The sequence below is a fragment of the Cynocephalus volans genome, chromosome 1 (genome assembly GCF_027409185.1).
Source record: "Cynocephalus volans isolate mCynVol1 chromosome 1, mCynVol1.pri, whole genome shotgun sequence".
NCBI classification, from domain to species: Eukaryota; Metazoa; Chordata; class Mammalia; order Dermoptera; family Cynocephalidae; genus Cynocephalus; species Cynocephalus volans.
In genome coordinates, this window is record NC_084460.1 from 131,444,905 (window position 1) to 131,465,304 (window position 20,400).

The 20,400-nt window shown below is 45.7% G+C and overlaps 1 protein-coding gene across 3 annotated transcripts in view; it reads right to left on the minus strand.

Annotated features, from left to right (window-relative positions):
• The window catches only part of BOC (BOC cell adhesion associated, oncogene regulated), a 78,726-nt gene extending 64,154 nt beyond the window's left edge, over positions 1-14,572 (minus strand). For all 3 annotated transcript variants that reach the window (XM_063092973.1, XM_063092956.1, XM_063092966.1), the window contains exon 1: positions 14,165-14,572. The gene's annotated coding sequence lies outside the window, so the exon portion shown is untranslated. The remainder of the gene's footprint in view (positions 1-14,164) is intronic.
• Positions 14,573-20,400: the final 5,828 nt, after the last annotated feature.

Here is a 20,400-nt window from a genome sequence, read left to right on the forward strand (position 1 = left end):
GCACCTACTCTGAGCCAAGCACTCTCTAAGGAGATAATGTGGTTAATGCCATTCAATGTGAAATGACCTCCAATTTTAATGTGAGAAATATTCAGAAACTAGGATAAAATTCTCTTGAGGGCAGTAGGCACAATGCTCAATAAATATATAGTGATCAGTCTATTGAAAGGACACTCTGATGATAACAAACGTTTTTGGGTGCCTGTGGCAAATGCCTGAAGAGGTACGAATGTGTTGCTCTCAGGCAAGGCTTATTGCTGGATGCCTGAATAAGCAATAATAGCTGAGTATGAGACATCAAGTGACTGAAGAGAGGCAGGCTGCAGTGGGTATCATGAGTTTAGTGGGGGGCATGCTTCACCCAAGGGAGACCAATCAGAACCCCCCAGGCTGGGGCGGGGAAGCATGCCTCATTTTGGCCAAGATGCAGAGAAAGGACTCACTGCCTTTCCCTTACCCAGACCAAGGGTGTTAGCGCTGTCATTTGCTTAATTTCCCATGTAGGGAAAATCAGTTCTGCCTGCCTAAGATTCCATCTCAATTGGACACGCAGTTCCTCTTTACTTCCCGACTTTCAAAGCACGTAGAACTTAGTTATTAGGGAGCCTTCCTGTTCCACTGCTTGGAGGCTGAGTAAAATTGGGAGCCTGCCCTCATTTCTACAGATGGCTTTGGAAAGAAAGTGCTCTGGAGAGAAAGTACTAGAGAAGACCTAGACCACACTAGAGACTTCCTTCCACCAACACTGGCTGAAGCTCCCCACGTGGAGCAAGGCCAAAGCTGTGCCTCTTTGCACCTCAGGCTCTATCTAACAGGAGACCACACCACTTGGAGGTTCTGGGATGACCCCACTATAAAGAATGCCATCGCTTATGCTAAAGGTAATTTTAAAAAATGCATCACAAGATATTTACAAAATCAGCCTTTCTGAGATGTTTTTTTCTTTCCCCACATCAGAAAAAAAACAACACAAAACCCCTAATGCTTTGTCAGATCATGTACAGAGCATACTTCAAAAAGTCTGTGGAAAAATAGAATTAAAAGATAATACCATCTTTCTATGAACTTTCTGAAGTAGCCTGGTATTTGTCTTTTGGTTCAGAAAACGTGGTCCCTGCTCATAGTCACGTATTACCTGGCATGTACTTACAGAAGCCAGTCTAGGATTCTTTCTCAGGACTCTCATTGTACCTCCTGGGGGGAGACAGTGTGGGCAGGGTGATTTAGGGGTGAAGGGTGAAGGCAGGATTTGGTAAGGAACATGGGTCCCACATTCACACAGTTCAGAAGTTCTTTATCCTCTCACCATGTAAACCAAGGCTTCTGGATTAGCTGATGGTCAATAATTGCTGTTATATCCTTCCAGACTCTGGAGTGAGACCCAAGAAGACAGGGGCCATAAGACTCCACCTCCATTCCATAATTAACAACAAAAGGAAGGACAGCTTGCCTGTAAAGAGCTTTAAACACTCTCTTGCATCAGTGCTCACAATCTAAGGGACAAACCTGGGACAAATTTTATTTGTCTGCACTTACTCAGAGGACAACGAGGTAGAGCCACTGAATGGCAGCCCAGAGCTCTTAGTGAGTCACTGGTCAGGCTACAGACTGGCGGACGGGCTGGGGAAGAAAAGAAAACCAGAGGAGAAGTGGTATGGATTTGGACATTTAGCATGAAATTTCCATAATCCAAAAACTGACTTTCCATCGTATCCAACAAGTCTTATTCCTCCTTTATCCTAAACTCTGACATACCTGGGTGGTGTCTTTCAGTGTGAGAAGGTACCAGCTGGCCTCATCTTGCTGTTTATTCCAAACAGGAAGATAGAAGCTGGGGTCTGAATTTAAGTCTCTGTTCTTCAGGGTTGGAACTCCTCTACTTAGTATACCCCTTTTACTCAGCCTTTGGGACCTTTCAGCCTGGTTCAGATAATCCATATGACCCCCCACTCAAATGCACTTTCCTTTCCCCTAAATGTGGTCCAGAGTTGGAGTTGGGACTGGAGGAGCTCCCTCCTTCTGCTCACACTGTAAAATCCATCATCATCACCTATCCTCCAGAGAGCCTTGCTGTTTAGAGTGACTGGTGAATGCCCTGAATACTAGGGGTCCTGCCACCAAACTCCCAAGGAATCCACGTTTTTGAGGCTGACTCAAGAAAGAAGTACCTCTTAACAGGGAAAATGTCCTTGATCTCTTTGCACCTGATTGGTCTTCCTCCTCTGTGACCACAAAACGGGCCCAGGGCTCAACGCAGACACCGCAGGAACCTGGGCAGGGCTGAAAACAACTTCAGAGGCTGGGGGACCTGCGGCCCACCACCGGATGTGGCTGTGCAGGAGCGCTGCCTACCCAGGGGACACCCACTTCCCCACGGCTGGCTCGTCCACAGCTCCAAAGCAAGTAAAACAAACTGCTGAGGAGGAAGGCAAACAGCGCCATGTGCTCCTCCTGTCTTTCTATTTAGGGACTGATGGGGAGCTCCGCTCAGCTGATACTACCAGATGTGGAACTAAAACACAGACATCTCCTGACAGTTTACCAGCCTGGGTTAAACTCCAGTAGCACAGGGCCCACACGCGCATCAGTGGAAGACGGTAAAGAGAAGGCTCTGCAGATGCGCAGGGCACCGGTGGATGGGTCTCTGCCCTTGGCTGGCTTTAGCTCCAGGTTCCAGCCCTTTCTTTGCTCCCCAGCTGGATGTGTGTATAAGACACGGAGAGAGGCCATGTGTAAAACTGGAGGAGATTGCAAATTGAAAGAAGCTGATATGAAAAGGCTAATACTGTGTGATTCCAACTATATGACATTCTGGAAAAGGCAAAACGATAGACAGTAAAATCAGTGCTTGCCAGGGGCTGAGGGTGGTGCGATGGGAGGGAGAGATGAATATGTAGAGCACAGGGGATCTTTCAGCAGTGAAACTATTATACTGTATGACCCTATAACGGTGGATACGTGTCATTGTACATTTATCAAAATTCAGAAAATGTGCCACACAAAGAGTGAACCCTAATGTAAACTATGGACTTTAGTTAATAATTATGTATCAATATTGGCTCATCAATTGTAATAAATGTTTTGCACCAACATAAGATGTTAATAATAAAGGAAACTGGTGGGGGTTAAATGATAGGGGTAAATTGGTATGGCAACTCTCTGTATTTTTCACTTATTTTTTTCTGTAAACCTAAAATTGCTCCCCCAAAAGGGGTGCATATTAATTTACAAACACAAAACAAAATCAGAGGAGGAGGCTTGGGCTGTTACCCAACCTCAGCTCCCTGAGATGCTTCCACGTTGGGTTAAGGCATCTGGTTGTTCAGTTTCTCAGGCATATTATTCCACCTTTGTTGTCAGCACAAGACCTCCTGGTATCTGATCCCTATTGTCATTCTTCCTCAGCTTCTAAATCTAAAACCAAGTCAGACATGACTGAGATGCAGTTTGAAGTCAGATCTGTTCTCACGGGTGGACCTGCTGACGTGCTGCTCCTTACCCGCATGGCCTGTCCACTCTCCATCCAACAGCACGGACTATTCCTGTCACCCACATGCCTGGCATGGGGCCTAGCCCCATGGGACCTCCTGTATGTGGGGAACTGAACTATGCTCAAATTCAACACAAGTCCCTGGTTGTGCTTCCAAACAAGACTCGACAGAACCCCAATCTGAGTCAGGTTGTGAAAGGAGGGGAGCAGTGAAACAGACAGCCCAGGCACAGCCAGGAAGTCCTGATGAACTACCAATCCTGAGCATCAGGGATGAGAGAATGAGTCAGGCTTCCCTGCATCTCCCAGCCAGGCTTCGCACAGTGCTGGGCAAAGACAGATGTTCCACAAATTCTGCTTGAGTGAGTGAAGAGGAAGGGGCAGAGGGGCATCCATTCTTACATCCCCCTTGCAGATGGAACAACCACACGCCCAAGGACACTCCTGAAGTCAGTCGCCGTGAGGAAGAGAGAAGGAACAGGGCTCCTGCTGTGGCCTTGAAACTGCTTCCTGGCTGTTCTAAAACAGACACTCTAAAATCATCAGAGCTCTCAGCACCTCTACCCCAGATTCCCCATATACACATACCCCTGACTGCATTTTCTTATATAAATCCATATGAAATTATTTCATTTTGTTTGAAACTTTGATAAATCCCTTTTAAGAATCACAAGAGTCCTACAGACTATCAAAATAAACAAATAAATAAAATTTGAGCACCAATTAGCTACTAGATTCTATTCTAGGCACTGTGAGTGCAGTGAGGAACAAAACAAAGTCCCTGGTCTGATGGAACTACCATTCTAGAAGGGAAGCAGGCAATAAGCAAATGGACCAAAAAAAAATATATATACACACACACACACACACACACACACACACACACACACACACACACACACACACACACACACACATATGTCAGGAGGGTGAGGAACAATAAACTAGGTTGAAGGCAGAGTGAATGATGATGAGAGTGCTATTTAAATAAGGGTGGTTAAGGTGACAATGAAGCAGGCACCTGAATGAAATAAGGGGGGAGCTGTGCAGACATCTGGGAAAGAACCCCCAGGCCACAGGGCAAAGCAAGTGCAAAGCCCCTGAGCAGACAGATTGCTCAGCTAGTTTGAGGGGTGACAAGGAGGCCAATGGGGCTGCGGGAGTTGGGGGGGGGTGAGGTAAGTGTGGGAACCAGCGGGGGGAAGGGCACTATAAGGTGTTTGGGTTTTTCTCTGAAGGAAACTGGAAGCCATGGAAAGTGTTTTGCCGAGAAGTGGCCTTGTCTGGCTTCTGTTTGGGAAGTGTGACACTGACTTCTCTATGAAGAAGGGGCGATGGGTCTGGGGCAGGGGGAGGAGGGTGTCAGGGAAGAGCGGAAGCAGGGAGAACACCTAAGAAGCTATTGCGATGGTCCAGGTCAGAAATGTCGATAGAATACTAGAGTGCTGAACAGTTGCAGGATTCTGGAAGCATTTTGAAGATAAAGCTAATACTACTTGCCAATTTAAAGTGGAATACAGGGTCAAGGATGACTGAGATTTTTGGCAGAACTGGTAGACTGGGAAATGCTGAGTTGGAGAAGAAGCAGAGGAGAAGGCTGGGGGTGGTGGTTGGGCTTATCTACCCCAGGAGCTGGCCTGAGGACTGGCACCAAATGGTGCACCAGAAGGCGGCCTTGGCGCACTGTGTGCTCCTCTTTCTCCCCATCCTGATTCCTTTCTCTCTGCAGATCTTGAGCCGATGGGGGCTCGGTCACAGGCCTTCCCCTTATTCATCCCTCTAGCAGCCCAACCCCATAACCCACCTTTCACTTGGGTCTTCTTCCTTTTCCTAAAAACAATTCCCTCCTTCCGATTGCACCAATGCATTTCATATGCTGTGTATGCATTATTTGGCTTCCCCTGTGCAACAACCTTAAGAAACTGGGGTCATTTTCCTAGGGACACACACCTAGTGACTGGCCAAGCCAGGATTGAAACCCAGGCCTGTTTCCAAAGCCTCCCATTAACCAGGATGCTGCACAATCTTAAACCTGGAAATGGCTCCAGAAACACTCCTCCCTCCTGCAACAACCATCTTCCCCCAGTTCTTCACCCTTTTTCTAATTATACTCAGTCCAGACTTCTGCCCTCTCAGATGGGATCCCCCAGAAACTCCCCAGATTCCTGTTCCTTCCTCTCTCAAGGAAGAATGTTAAACAGAATCCTTTTGCCATGAGTTTTTTCCCTCTCCCAACTCTTGCCAGACCCTGAGACCCTTTTGTGCTTTGTTCCGGGAGAGAGGGAAAGGCAGCTTGTCTGGGGGGATCCAGGAGGGTTTCTGACAATGTGACCAAACAGCGTCCAATCCAGGCTCCTGCCCTGAGAAAACAAAAACACAACTGCAGAAGCAGATGCATCCCTTGTGTCCAGACTCTGGCCTTGACCAGTTCCCTAGAATTTCTTATGTCCTAACTCATCTTGAGGGAGCACAGGTGCCAAAGGCCTTGGGCTTTGAGGCAAGCAGGAACATTTTCAATCAGAAGTGTTCCCTTGTGCCATTTCACTGCATTCTCATAGTGCTCTGAGAAGGCGGCTTGCAAGGACAAGGGGATAAAGGCGCAGAGAGTTTCCATGGCTTCCTCTCCGTTACCCAAGTAGTTGGTCACATAATCATATCTTAAATCCAGGAGTCCTGGGTTCCCTTCAAACCCCAAACACCTTGGCTTCAGGCTCTCCATGTTTGTTAAAGAAAAACGAGGAACAGGGTAACTACATGTCCTCCGCAGCCATACCTCCACCACTCCCCTAAGCCAGTAAGGAGAGGTCTACTTTGCTCTTCTGCAGGTAACTGCCTGTTGAATTCTTTCTGCTAGCTGCCCTGTGAGTATTTGCCTGGAAGGTAGCAGCTCCTGTCAGTTACCCGTCTGTCAAAGCTGCCACTGCCTTCCCCAGGGTATTTTTCTGTACAAGCTGCCACTTCTCCTGCCCAGTAAAGGTATCTGCTGGGCCAAACACCTTCTCCCCCTCACCCCATCAAGGGCACGGATGACCTGCTTGATCAGACTTGCAGAGATTGTAGGAGCAAATGGATTCACCTGGCAGCTATAGTGGAAGCAGATTCAGAACAGCCAATTCAGTGTCCCAGAGAAGGGGGGAAAAAGTCAAGAGGTGTTCTGAGATGAAACCCAAGATGGAAATGGCTTTCATCAGCCTGCAAAGCCTGGCTTCTCCTATCTGCTGCTGCTGGGCCATCCAAAACCTCCCTGTTGTAGTCCCAGTTTTAAGTCGGTGTCTCTTAAGACAAGTCTCATAGAGGCCCCCACCTGCCCCTTTGAAAGTTGCAAAGAAAACACTTCTCCCAAGCTAAGGGGGACTCTGATTTGGGGGAATGCTTATCTGGGCATTTTTTTATTCTGCAAAACCTGAGTTTTGGAGTCAGCAGATCACAATGAAATCTTGGCTCTACCACTTACCAGCTGTGAGACCAGAACAAGTCACTACAATTATCTAAGCTTCGGCTCCCTTATCTGCAGAATAGGGTAATAATGCCCATTTTCTCAGGACTGTGGGAAGATTGCAGGCTGAATGTTGCAGCGCCTAGCACAGGCCTGGCACACAGGAGGTGCTCACTAAATAGCAGCTGTCATTCTCCCTGTCACTGGAAGGATGGCTGAGGCAGGCAGTGCTGCCTCTCTGGCACTGAAATTAGCCCATCCTGACCTACACTCCAGGTCCACAACTGATTCCCTGAACACTGGGGTGAGAGGCTGCACCAGGAAATCTTCTTCTCTACCTGACAACTGAGAATAATAATTCTTCCCTCATGTGATGAAGGGTACCTGCTGCTTGTGTGTGCTCACCCCCTTGGGAGGGAGGCTCATCACATGAACACACGGATTCATTTGTAAAATCCGGGAAACAAAAATTAACTCCATCACAATACCACCTTCAGGCAACCTCCTCAATCCTTTTCACCCACGCTCAAGTCCTATATGGTGTGTCAGTGACAAGGGGATTGGTTTCCAATGTGAAACCCACCTACAGAAAGCAAACTTGTTGTTTCCCTTTGGGGAGGAGAGCTGAGCTCCCCCACACCCCCCCTCCCTCCCATTGTCAAAGACCACCCAGTGAAACTTGCTGGCAAACTGCCACAGTCCAGACAGGCTGAAGCCAGGCCGAGCTCCCCAGCCCCCATCTCTGCAACAGAAGCCTATAGAATGAAAAGCACCTGACTGCAGGGCTTCCACCTGGAGCTGGCTCAGCCTTTGCAGATGGCAGACCACCAAAGGTCTCAAGGAAGCGTGACAGATGATTGTTTCAGAGGCCTGCACATCGGAAGATCCATTAGAAACTAACTCTTGGCTATAACACAGCAGATTCTTATATAACTTGTTCACTACAAAACATCCATTCATAATGACAGAGGTAAACAGCTGTGAATTTCCATAACTTTATGTGGTCTTACTTGCAAAAGAGAGCACTATGCTGACTGATTGAATTATTACACCCTCCTCACTTGGGCACAGCTACATAAGAAGGAAGAGCTACCATAATACCACTATGGGACAATAGTCATGAGACAGAAAACAGAAGGAGAGTCAAGTGGAGATGATTTGTGAAATAATTAAGAGCAGGCTCTGCTTTCATAGAAAACTAATAAACCCAGAACCCCCAATTTTCCTCTCCAATTAACTGTGACCCATAGCTAATAAATCTGCTGGGATTGTAACGTTAGGTAAGTTCAGACTACTAGTAAAGGCACTTGGCTGGGACTAATCTGGAAAAATGTTGGCAGAGCTAGGGAAGGTCAGGGAAGGCTCTCTTCTAGAGTCCAATTCCAGGCCCAGTGTGGATGGGGGCTCCAAGGCCAGCCAGTTCCACATACCCTCCTCCCGTACCTGTAGTTCCCACCCTGTGTGATATTTGCCTCTCTGCAGCCAAGGAGGTTTCTGGGCTATTGGAGAGCCCAGCAACTTTTATGTCCCTATCATAAATGTTCCCTCACTGGCTAGTCTGGGAATGATTTCAGAGCTAAGCAATCCTACTGCAGACAGTAGAATGAAGACAAATGGAATTGAAAAGTAAAAAGCTCAATTCAGGCATGTGTTTCTAGAATTCCCCGCTAAAATCCGACATAGATGAGAAAGAAAAAAAAATCACACATTTCTCTTTTTTTTCCCTAAAAGCTATTCAGTAACTTGTTATAGAAACTTGCCTGAGACCCAGATTTGTGAGATTCTGCATTCAATGCAGAGATTCCATATTTTAACTTTTCTAAAATTAAAAAAAACAAAACAACAACATTACTCAGGGTTTGAAATTCGTGTCTCCAGCATATTTAAGCCTATTATCCACTGAGGAAAAATGAGTTTTCTAGGAGAAAATAATGAACAACAAACACATACAGGCAGAAGTAAAAGAACACTTAGTACTGCCAGTCTCATCTCTGCCCTTAAGATAGCCTGAGATTTTGACTCCCCTCCCCTTTCTTGATCAACCCACTCCAAGTTCTTCAACACTAGGGTTTGCCAGGCCCTGCTCTGCCTCCCCTTCCCGTCAGGAGTGGAATTCTGCATGGCGTGGGCTCTGGTGCTGATCCCTTCCAGCCCATGCCATGATGCTAGGGACACAGCAAACACTCAATAAAAGTTTGTTGAAAGGGTGAAGGCTCCAACCTACACACCCTTCATCACCCTCATCTCGTCCAATGCTATCCAAACTCATTTTGGAGAAGAATAAACATTCCTTTGCCATATTTTCCACTGCTTGGCTCCTTTTGGGTAATTTTTCTTCAGACCTACTTACCCTGCCCATATTATGCACTTTCCTGTTACTAACCAGGAGAACCAGTTGAGACTTTCCTCAACATTTTCTCTGGCAACTGAATTATGTTGACTGTGTATTACTGGTTATTATGGTTTTTCTGCTATGATTTCCTCTTACTGCCCAATAATCCTGCCCCAAACATCAAAGGCCTTCTTTGAAGATAAGGCCAAATTCACCATTAGGAAAAGAGAAATTATTTCCTAACTTTACTTCAGAAGATGGGAAGAAGAGCAATCCCTCTGGTTTTTGTGAGATAAACACTGTCCGGTACATTGGACCACAAGGCATGCGCTGTAATACCGTTGAGAGAGAAATAAACACACAGCTTTCCTCACCCAAACCTAAGCAGGACTTTTCCACAGCAAGCCTAAACTCCAAATCCCATAGTAAGTGGTCTGTATCTGACAGGTCTGACAGAGTTTGCCTCAGGGAAAGGGGGGTTCACATAACCCCACAGCTTTGACTTAAACAGTATAGGAGCCAAACTAGAACCAACCTGAAGTTTAGTCCAGAATATACTCAAGGCTGGACTTTTCCAGTACTCAAGGATGAGGAATGCTGTCTTCAAGTGGGAAAACCAAGCATGAAAAAAAGGGCTGACCCAATAGGCCCAATATATTAGACTGTCAGCAGAAAACCTCACCTACTACCTCCAGCTCTTTGCTGCTACTCTCAAATGGTATGAATGTTGACAAGACTTCATGGGTCATGGGTTCCAGGAAGCTTGCTCCACACTGAAGAAAAAAATTATCTCACCTTTTGAACATCATAATAAACAAACAGTCCGGCAGTATTTGCTTTTTATAAGGTGCATTGCTATAAACCGTAGTAATTCCTTATTAATCCATTTATAAATAAGAAAACACAGGAGAAGCAATTTTCTAAGACCACAGCCTCCCTAAATGTCCAGTTACATGGCTCCTTGCTAGAGGTGAAATGAGCAATGCATTAAGAACAACGATTACATTTTACAAAATCATTACTTCTACATCCAGCAGTTCATTGTCATCAACATTCAACAAATGTTTCTTAAGGACACATTTTAAGCAGGTCTCATACAAAATAAGATGGGCTTACAGGGAAGGGGTCTGGGCTGATAAGGCAGTAGGCAAGGAATGAACTCAGCAAAAATCAAGGGTCAGCTGCCAGATGGGCCAGGCCAGAGCAGAAGGTTCCTACTGAGTAATATTATCATGAGATGGGACAGAGCCTACATACGAGAGGGCCAAGAAATTTGGACTTTAAACTTAGGCTGTTTTTAAGCTGGGTGGTGACTTGACTATGGGACTGATAGAGAATGGGTGGGATGGTGATAGGTAGAGAGTGGGCGCCCAGCCATGTGTCAGCAATAATTGTCCAGGGCATTGACAAGTATGGTGGTAGCTGGAACGGACAAGATGGTGTAGATGATGGAATAATAAAAGGAAGGGCAAGCTTGGGGAAGAAGTCTAACTCTGAGGCAGCAGAGATGCAGAAATAGATTAGTGCAGTGGTTTGAGTCAGTCTGAATGGAGTTCACAGGCAGAGCTAGCGCTCCAACCCAAGTTTCCTAATACTAAAGGCAGTGTCACTGAGATGGATCCTTTAAACCCTCCTTCCTGCATTCCAACTCCCCTTCTCCACCCATTACCAGCCCCGAGGGCTCCAAGGAGGCAAAAACCTTCTTTAGGAAAGCTTTTGTAAACATGGATTTCTAGATTAAAAACAAACACCCTTTCCCATCCCACCCCCCCAAACCCAAATATTTGATTCAACCTCACAAATTATGAAAATATTACATGTTAAGGCTCCATGTGGGTGCACACTTAGGATTTGGGTCATTCCCACCAACAGCAAAGTGGTTGGATATGTCTGTTCTCTGTGATCCTTTGGTAAAAAATGTAGGGATACTTCAGGGCTGTCTGATGACAAAAGAGTCTATACTTTTATCACAACTATGTAAAAAGCATGTATGCACATGGAGAACAAAAACAAGTCATGTTATAGTATGGGATGGTGGGTAATTTTTAAAACATTTTCTTAATTATTAGTAGACGCTTGTGCAATAAATAAAATTTGGGAGGGGATGACCCTTTGACTAAGAAAACTTACTCTTCGGGGACAAGAAAGCTCCCAGCCTGGTGTCTGATACACTATAAATGTGTGCTGAATTGGAGTATGGCAAAAAGTTACATATGTTAAGGAAAATAGATTTCTCTAAATGGAACATATCACTTTTTTCCCTCTCCCTCCCCAATTCCCATTCCCTTCCCCTCATCCATATTTTCCCAGAAAGCAAGGGAGCTTAGAGTTTGGATGAAAGGAAGCAAACTCTAAATGTACAACATCTTTTGGTGGTGCCAAGTTAACATTTTCTTATTGAGAAGCCACAAAGTACTGGATAGCAATTACCTGATGCACTGGGGTCTTCTGTTGCAGTGTGAAAGACACAGAGATAAACCCTTAGTTCATTAACCATATCGGTGACTTTGATGACATTTGAACCCAGCCAGACCCCCTAGGGCCCTGTGGAACACTATGATCATCCGGCTCACTTCTTGCCTTCCTTTCCTAAATCCTGGGGGTGCATGGAGAAACCAATTGAATTGTTTCATGAGTAAAATCTCCTATTCATTCTTAGGCTAGGGAAACCAAAGATGAGTTGCTGAAGAGGGCTGGGATATCAAACACTTGAAAAAGCACTTCAAAGAGAGGAAAATCTCTGAATCCATTTGGAGGATAGAAAGGAACATAAATCACGCTCCTTATCATGAATTGGCTGATCCATTAACAGCTAAGTAGGGTTCCGTTTTTCCCCACACTCTACCTCCTCAGATGTGGTCAAAGAACCAGCTATCCTGGCCTCTATCAACCTCCTTTTTCAAGTATAGTCAACGGCCTGTGGCTTGGACAATTTCTCCCAAGTGAATGTCTCTTGAAATGTTGCTCTTCTGAGATATCTTGAAAGAGTGTCTGAGGTCTCAATCCTCAGACTTCATAGGTGTAGACAGCCTCTAGCCTCCCTAAGGGTCAAGTCCTGAGTAATAAATCTAAATGGAAGCGGGCATGACAGCGAAGTGGCCCAATAAGGCAACTCTTCTTTCATTTTTACCTCTGCATAAACTCAGTTCAAAAACTCATCTGGCAGGAAAATCATAACTCCACTGCTCTTTTCACCCTGCCTCTGTCCCACTGACCCCAAGGTGTTTCAAGATTACCATGGGAACCTTTTGGGTTTCAATTATGAGACCATTAAAAAGTGCCAATTATAAGACCTCAGAAATGTTCTTGGAAAACCTGTTACATACCTCAAAATGGCCAACCTCTTGCCTCAGATTCACTTTAAATAAAGTTCAGAAAACAGGTCACCCAGACGTATGGGCATCCAGCCCCCACCTGAGTCCAAAAGGACTGTGTTTTAATATTTTCCATGCTTTCCTTAGAAAATGGAGATTGATTTATTGGCTGTAACCAAAGGATGAAAAAACCATCACAGAGCTGGGCTGCTTGTTTAGGACCCAGTTGTGGAATAAATCAGAAATGTCTGCACATTCAAGAATTTTTAAAATTATGTTCATCAAATGGTCAATGTTTGCAAAGTTCTGGGCAACAAAGAACTAGATGACATATGTGTGCTGGGTACAGAGTAGTTGGAGGTGGCACAAAGGCCTAAAACCAAAATACACTTTTCACTCAGTACACTTTTCACTCAGTCCCCTCAAAGAGGTAACTCTGGGTCAAAAACTTATATGAACCCATTTGAACTTGCAGAAAAGGGATGGGGGGAGCAGTAAAATGCCCCACCACACCCAGAAAGTGCCTGTTTAGGATTGCTGGTGTGTGGTTTGGGTATTCTTAGCTCTGCTGCCACATCTCTGGAGGAACACAATTCTGTTGCAAGTAACTCTGCCACTGCCATCCCCATTCCCAAAACAAAACTAAACTAAATAAACCCCAGGGCTCCTTAAACGCCTCTTTCTGCTTGCCTCCCACCCCTCAAAATTCTCCTATCACCTGGAAAAGCCAACTAACATTGAGCACCCTGAAAGCCATGCAAGCTCTTCAAAACCCAGCAGAAAATTCTTCCTGGGTTTCTCGATCTCCCCACAGCCCACTTGTTCTAGAGATTCATCCCGCCACCTTCTCACAGTTACAGAAACAAAAACTCCAAAAGCACAACCCCAGGAGGACGCTGCGGGCGCGAACACACGCACGCACACACGCACACACACACACACACACACGCCCCACACTCTCCCTCTTACTGCTGCCCCAGCCCCAAAGACACCTCTGGCCACGCCACTCTGCCTCGCCCCTTCCACCCCTCCAGCTAGGGATGCTTTTCTGAGGCTGTTTAGCTCCCGGTCCGCTCGGTCCCTCGTTTTACTGTTTTCCTTTTAAAACGCCAACTACGATCAACTCTCACCCCCGAAGAGGCCAGACGGGTGTGGAGTGGTTCCATGCCGGGGCACTTGTGTCAGCCTTCGCGGGAAGTGTGGCTGTCCGGGCCCTTCTTGCCCCCGAGAAGCTTCCGGGAACCGCGGGGACGAAGCAAGCACGACCCGGCCGGCTGCAACGCGGTGTGGCCCCCTGAGCCTGGCCGCGGCTCGCAGGCGGCGGCAGCGCCGGGTTCCCCGCGGCCAGCCCTTTCCCAACTCCCGCGTCTCGGCGCCCACGCGCCCGCCTCGGCCGCAGCCCCCAGCCCGAGCCGGCCGGGCCGCCGAGGGCTCGGACCCGGCTCCCGCCGCCAGCGCGTCCCCCAGAAGCCACTCGCGGCGCTTCCTCAGTATCGCCCCGGCTGCGGCCGCCTCCCGCCCCTCCTCTCCCCAAACGACAAATAAACACAACTTTTTATGAAAAGAAAACAAACTTCAGCGACGTGACTCACCTCTGGTGCAGCCGGCGCCTGGTTAGGGCGAGCCGGGGCCGGGGGGCCAGCGTGGTGGGCGCGGAGACAGCCACACAGCACAGCGCCGCACCGACCCACAACACGCGCAGTGACACCCGGGGACACCACACGGGAGAGCGGCCGCAGCGGGAGCAACAAAAGAGCCCCGGACGCAGGAGTCTCCGGCCGGGGAGGAAGGGCGCGTGCGGGCGCGTGTGGCTGCGGCGGGTGTGAGGGTGTGCGTGTGCGCGCGTGTGTGCGTGAGTCCGTGCGTGTGCGCGCGGCGCTGACACCGGCGGGCCGGGGCTCAGGGTCCCCGCGGCAGGAAGCGGGGGCTGCGGCGGTGGCGGCAGCAGGAGGACAAGGCAGGGGACGCCGCGCCCAGCGCTCCCGGTCCCTCCATATGGAAGAAGCTTTTTTGGATGACTGAACTCGCAAACAATTCCTTCTTTTGCTTCTCCTGCCTAGGAGCCTCCCATGACCGCGCGGGGAGGGGGAGGGGGAGAGCGGAGGCGGGGAGGAGGGGGAGGAGCAAAGTGCAGCAAAGAAAAAGTCCTGGAAAGGAAGCTGGGGGAAAACCCACAGTCCCCCAAACTCTAGGGCCGTTTTCCCCGAACACCCGCTTTCTTTCTGCTGCGCTTAGACCCGTGCTCTCCTCCAACCTCTTTTCCTTTCCCGTACCGAAAGCATTGTCCTCTGCCTTTCTCCCACACCCAGGGGCTCCCTCGAACCCCCCATTTTCTCTTTAGCTTCTCCTCGGACCCTTCCTCTCGCGCATACTATCCTTCCTTTCTTTCGCCCCGTCCCTTCTCCCCAAGCCTTTTTCTGACACTCGTTTCTCAATTGTCTCCTCCTTTCTGCAAACTGTTGGATAAATCATTGAAAGCCAACTTGCTGTTATTGGACGCGCCCCCCTCACCCCCCCCCCATGGGACAGCGGCAGTCGAGAATCTCGGGGAAGCCCAAACGTCGCCTCCTCAGCCCCACCCTGTCCTCCGTTGACAGCGCCCTGACCTCCTTCCATCATCTCAGGATGTAGCGGCGAAGGAAAGGGAGGAAGAGAGGGGGTTGCGGGGGTGGGAGGGGGAGTGTTAGTGGCGAAAACTTAGTTACGTGTGCGTGTGGGACAGAAAGCATTCAGCACTGAGCTGTGGCAGAGCCCCTGGAAGGCTTGCTAAAACGCAGATTGCTGGGCCCCACCTCCAGAATTTCTCATTCAATAGGTCTGGGGTGGACCTCAGATTTTGCCTTTCTGATAAGTTCCTGGGTGATGCTGATGCTGCTGGTCCAGGGCCACATTTTAGAAACCACTTTTCCAGGGTATTGAGAAGTCAAGCAAATGCTGAGTTGGTGGCAAGTTGGGTCCACTTCTTAGCCCTTAGCGACGTAGTAGAGATTGCGAAGGGTCGTCCATTCCATACCCTCACCCTACAGCGGGGAAAACCAAGACCCAGAAGGATTAAGCCGTTCTCGTTCAAAATGAACCCAGAGTTTGTCCTAACGTGGTGAGAAAGCTGTCCTGGGAGACAGTCAGGCTGGCAAGAGTAGGGTGAATGGAGGTGTTGCCTCCCCTCTGCGGCAGGATACCTACACTGGGAGTTAGAAAGCCATTGTGTGACTTTCAGAAAGTCACTTAACCTTTCTGGACCACAGTTTTGTTTTCTGTTGTTTTGTTTCTCATCAGTAAAAACCTTCTTCACACTGAGTATACGATTCTAATTGGATCTGAACCAAAAGACATTTAAAAGGGCAATGTAAATATTTTATTTTATATTTTGCACTATATTTTTTCTCCTGCATTTGGTAATTCAGGCAGGAGCCGGTTTCTGTACTGATTTATCTGGTACTTTCAGCTGTATGTGCCTGACTTTGGGGCATGTCCCTGTGGCAAAATGGATCAAGTGGACGATCCATTTTCAATGAGAAGATGAAAAGGCACTGAACTCCCTCTTTGAATTACCTGCCTGCATTCTCCTTTTCTCTCCAATCCCCTCTCACCCCACTTTCCTTCTCTTTTAACCCCCAACAATCTCCTCCAACACTCTCGAAGACCAATTTTTCTCCCCATTCAATGACCATGTTAGCTTCCACCTTCTTACTGTCCCCCCTTCTGAGACACAATTCAGGACTAGGAGGCCTGGGGTCCACTCTGGGTACAGAACTCTTAATTCTCTTAAATGCAGTGAAAATATTACCTCTTTCCAGAGCCTGAAGCAGGGTATCCAGCTTTCTCTTTTTCAAAGATGATTCCAAGTACCGCTCCCACTGGCAATGGTTCCAATGAGAACAAGATGCATGGAATTCTCAGGGTGATTCTTCTATATTCTTGTACATACCATTCATTTCTCAACATCTCAAAGATGCCTTTTACCCCTTAAGATCATCTTTCTCCTAGGACTCTCCATTCCTTCCACTCTGGTCTTGGGTCCACAAAGTCAAAGCTTTAGAGCACAACAGAAGACAGAGTATGGCAGTCCTTACCAACACCGTTTAGCCAGGAGAATGACCCATGGCCTTGTACCTTATTCCACCCTAGGCTACGCAACCTCAGCTGCTCACTTTTCCTGTAGTTTAGACAATATAGATCACAGCTTAACGAGAGGACTTAATTCCTTATCGATGATGAGCATACTGTTGGCACCTCAGATATATTTATTGTTTTTATGGCTCTTTGTATTAATATGATTGTGTTTATTATTACTACTCCTGTAAGAACAATGTATCTCTGAACTCTCTCTCTCCACCCCCCTTTGCCTGGAGCAGTGTTCCTTGCCTAATTCTCCCCTTACCTACCCATTGGTTTGCATTAGTTTATTATGCTGGGTGGGAGGTGGAGGGAAGTGAGCAGGGACTGCAGGTCTAAGTCACTATGTCATTAGGCTGTGCAGAGTAAACTGGAAGGAATCCAGCAAGTGACATGAAAAGATATTGTTCTCTCCTCAGTGTGCTGCAGACACTCTACCTATGTTGTATAAACAGGGATTTCCTTGGCTGTGCAAGATATCTGGGGAAGATAGTACTGAAAATATTAATAAAATAGACAAAGAGAAATAGGGACTTGATAATTTCCCCTCTTTTAAAATATAAATCTGTTTTCCTGATTCAAAAATAGGTACACTAAAGAAAATTTAGAAAATACAGAAAAACACAAAGAAGGGGAAAATCACCTTAAACCTATCACCCAGGGATAACACTATTAATATACTGTAGTGTTTTTTCTAGTCATTTTTCTTTCTTGTTTTTGTTTCTCATCAATAAAAATATATACTTTATTTACACTGAGTACAGTAGAACATCCTTCTCCAGGGTTTCACTTTCAGCATTTAACCCTCAGTCTGAAAATATTAAATGGAAGATTTCAGAAATAAAAAAATCATAAGTTTTAAATTGCCCGCCTTTCCAAGTTGTGTGATGAAATCTCATGCCGTCCCACTCCACTCATCCAGGACATGAATCATCCCTTTGTCCAATGTATTCACAACTGTCTACACTGCCAGCCCATTAGTCACTTAGCAGTCCTCTCCATAATGAGATCGACTGTCGTGGTATCACAGTGCTCGTGTTCAGTAATCCTATTTTACTTAATAATGGCCCCAAAGCACAAGAATAGTAAAGCTGACATATTGTTATAATTGTTGTTAATCTCTTAACTATGCCTAATTTATAAATTAAATTTTATCACAGGTATGTATAGAAAAAAACATAGTGTACATAGGGTTCGATACTATCTGTGGTTTCAGATATCCACTGGGGGGCTGGGAACATATCCCCTGAGGATAGTAAGGGTGGATTACTATATATGATTCTAATTGAATCAGAATTGGAAGACTTTTACAGGGCAACATATCAGGGTATCTTTATTTAATATTTTGTACTTTTTTTCCTTATGCATTTGGTAATTCAGACAGGATCCAGGCAAGATTTATCTGGTACTTTCATATTTTGCAAAATGGGGTTCATTGTACATACAGATTGTTATCCTACTTTTTACATTTACCATTCTAATGTGATTATTTTCCCCATTTCATTGAATCTTCTTCAAGTTTGACTTTAACAGCTATACCATTCCATTGGAGGGATTTTTATTTATTCATCCATTCTTCTATTGTCATATATTTAGATTGTTTCCATTTTCATTATTATCCTGCATTGCAGTTGACTAAACGTCTTGTCATCTTTATTTATGATCCTGATTCTTCCCTAAGGGTGAATTCCTATGAGTAGGAGTTTTGTATCAATGGATAGGATATACCATTATAAAGGCTTTTGGTTGGTATTGCAAATTTGTCCTCCAATGGTTCCAATGCACATTTCCATCTCTTGGATTACTTTAATAAAGAACAACAATGAGATCATCAAACACAAGGCTCCAAGTGGAGACTTTGGATAATTGCACTGACCAGAAAAACTTAACTGCCAAATATTCACTATGATGGAGACAACACTCAAGTGGGAAGAGTTGAAAAATAATTGCTTACTATATAAACTCTACTGTATTTATGATCTTGTTTAACCTTTTCAACAATCTTCTGAGAAATAAGCTAATGTTTATCGAGCACCTTCCTCTCCCAGCCTCTGTGATGGATTCTGTGTGCACATTTGATCTTGAATCTCCACAACCACCCTCTGCTGTAGGCTTGATTATCTCCATTTTACAGATAAGGAAAACTGAGTAACTTGCCTAAGATCCCCAACAACTGAGTGTTGGTACTAGTTCCAAAACATAATGTTTTTTCAGTGCAAAACACTAGTTCCCCAGAACTGTTTTATGAGTTACAGGCTACTTCTTGTAGTAAGACAGGCATATTTAGAAGATGCCTGAGTTTTGTTGATAAGAAATCTTTAATGGCCTTCCAAGGAATTTTTTTTTTTTTAAGGGGCATCCAAATGCATTCAAAGAGCAAAAGTAACTTACTAATTGTAACTAATACAACAGTCCAAGGATTGTATATCATAAGAGAATAGAGTTCTGATGTATGGGTTAAGATTAAAGGCTAGATACAAAAATTCACAGTTTTAGCAGTAATTAGTAAATTGGCTTCTGTATACATTCCTATTCTCAAAGCTAATGTTTTGATAAAGACAGTTTATCTTGATAAGAGGTACTAGAAATAAAGTTTTCATGAACTCAACTTCTTAGTTTAAAATTCTAGCTGTTGAATGGGTAAAGTTTTTATTTATTAAAGCAATATTTCAATACATTTTCAAAATCAATGCATAACTTAATCCATTAATTTACAATTAGGAAAATCAGCCCTCATTTGCTCTTTAGCAGGTCGTTAACTAGCTATCTGAGTTGGCCTACCTCTCCATGCTGGGTATCACAAGGGCTGCCTGCAGGGGAAAGAATGTGCCCAGTCACTCTAAAATATTTCTTGACTGAATGATGAATGAAAGTATAAGATTGACCTATGCAACAATTAGTAAACAACGCAAGGCAGCATATAATTAAACCCCAAATTGCATGGTTCAGGCAAAATTACAGGTGAGCCTGGTACGATGCCATCTATTCCCCATACAAGTTGAGCTGGCTGGAACTGACTTCTCTAGCCGCGGGCTGCCAACTCAGGCATTCCTATTGGCCATGTATTCTCTTAACTTTAAGGGATTAGTCTCCAGATCCCCACAAAGCTGCCTATTGACAAGTGTTTCCCAGAGGGAAGATGACATACAAAAAGGGGGGATATTGAGGAGTCAAGACACTTGATCTTAGCCAAAAGGCCGAGAAGCGATGAGGAGTCAAGACAAATCTGGATTTGAATCCAGTCTTAAATAAGCTGTGTGAGCTTGGACAAATTCCTCACCTCTCTGAACCCCAATTTCTTCATCCATGAAAATTAGAAGTGATATATATGACATATCTCTCTTAGTATATGTCTCTGAATGGGTCATCTGGTCGAGCTATGTCAGCTGTTTATGGCTTGTGCATGTTCCGATTGATCAGTTCCCAGACCATGCCCATTGTTATACGGATATTTAATATGACCCTTTGTAGGCACTCAATAAATGGCAGTTATTGGGGTAAAAGTTTGAGTCAGAGGTGAAGCTGGGATAGAGGAATAGAAAATAAGGTAATCTTAGGCCATTTCTGTGACCCATCCTGCATGCTTGATTTTCCACACTCCTTAAGCCCCAGACAAATAGAGTCTGTCTGTTGACACTGAGTTCTACTTGAGACCACATTTGCAAGATATCAGATTCTCTAAAGCAAGCACAGCCTTCATATCGCCCCATGT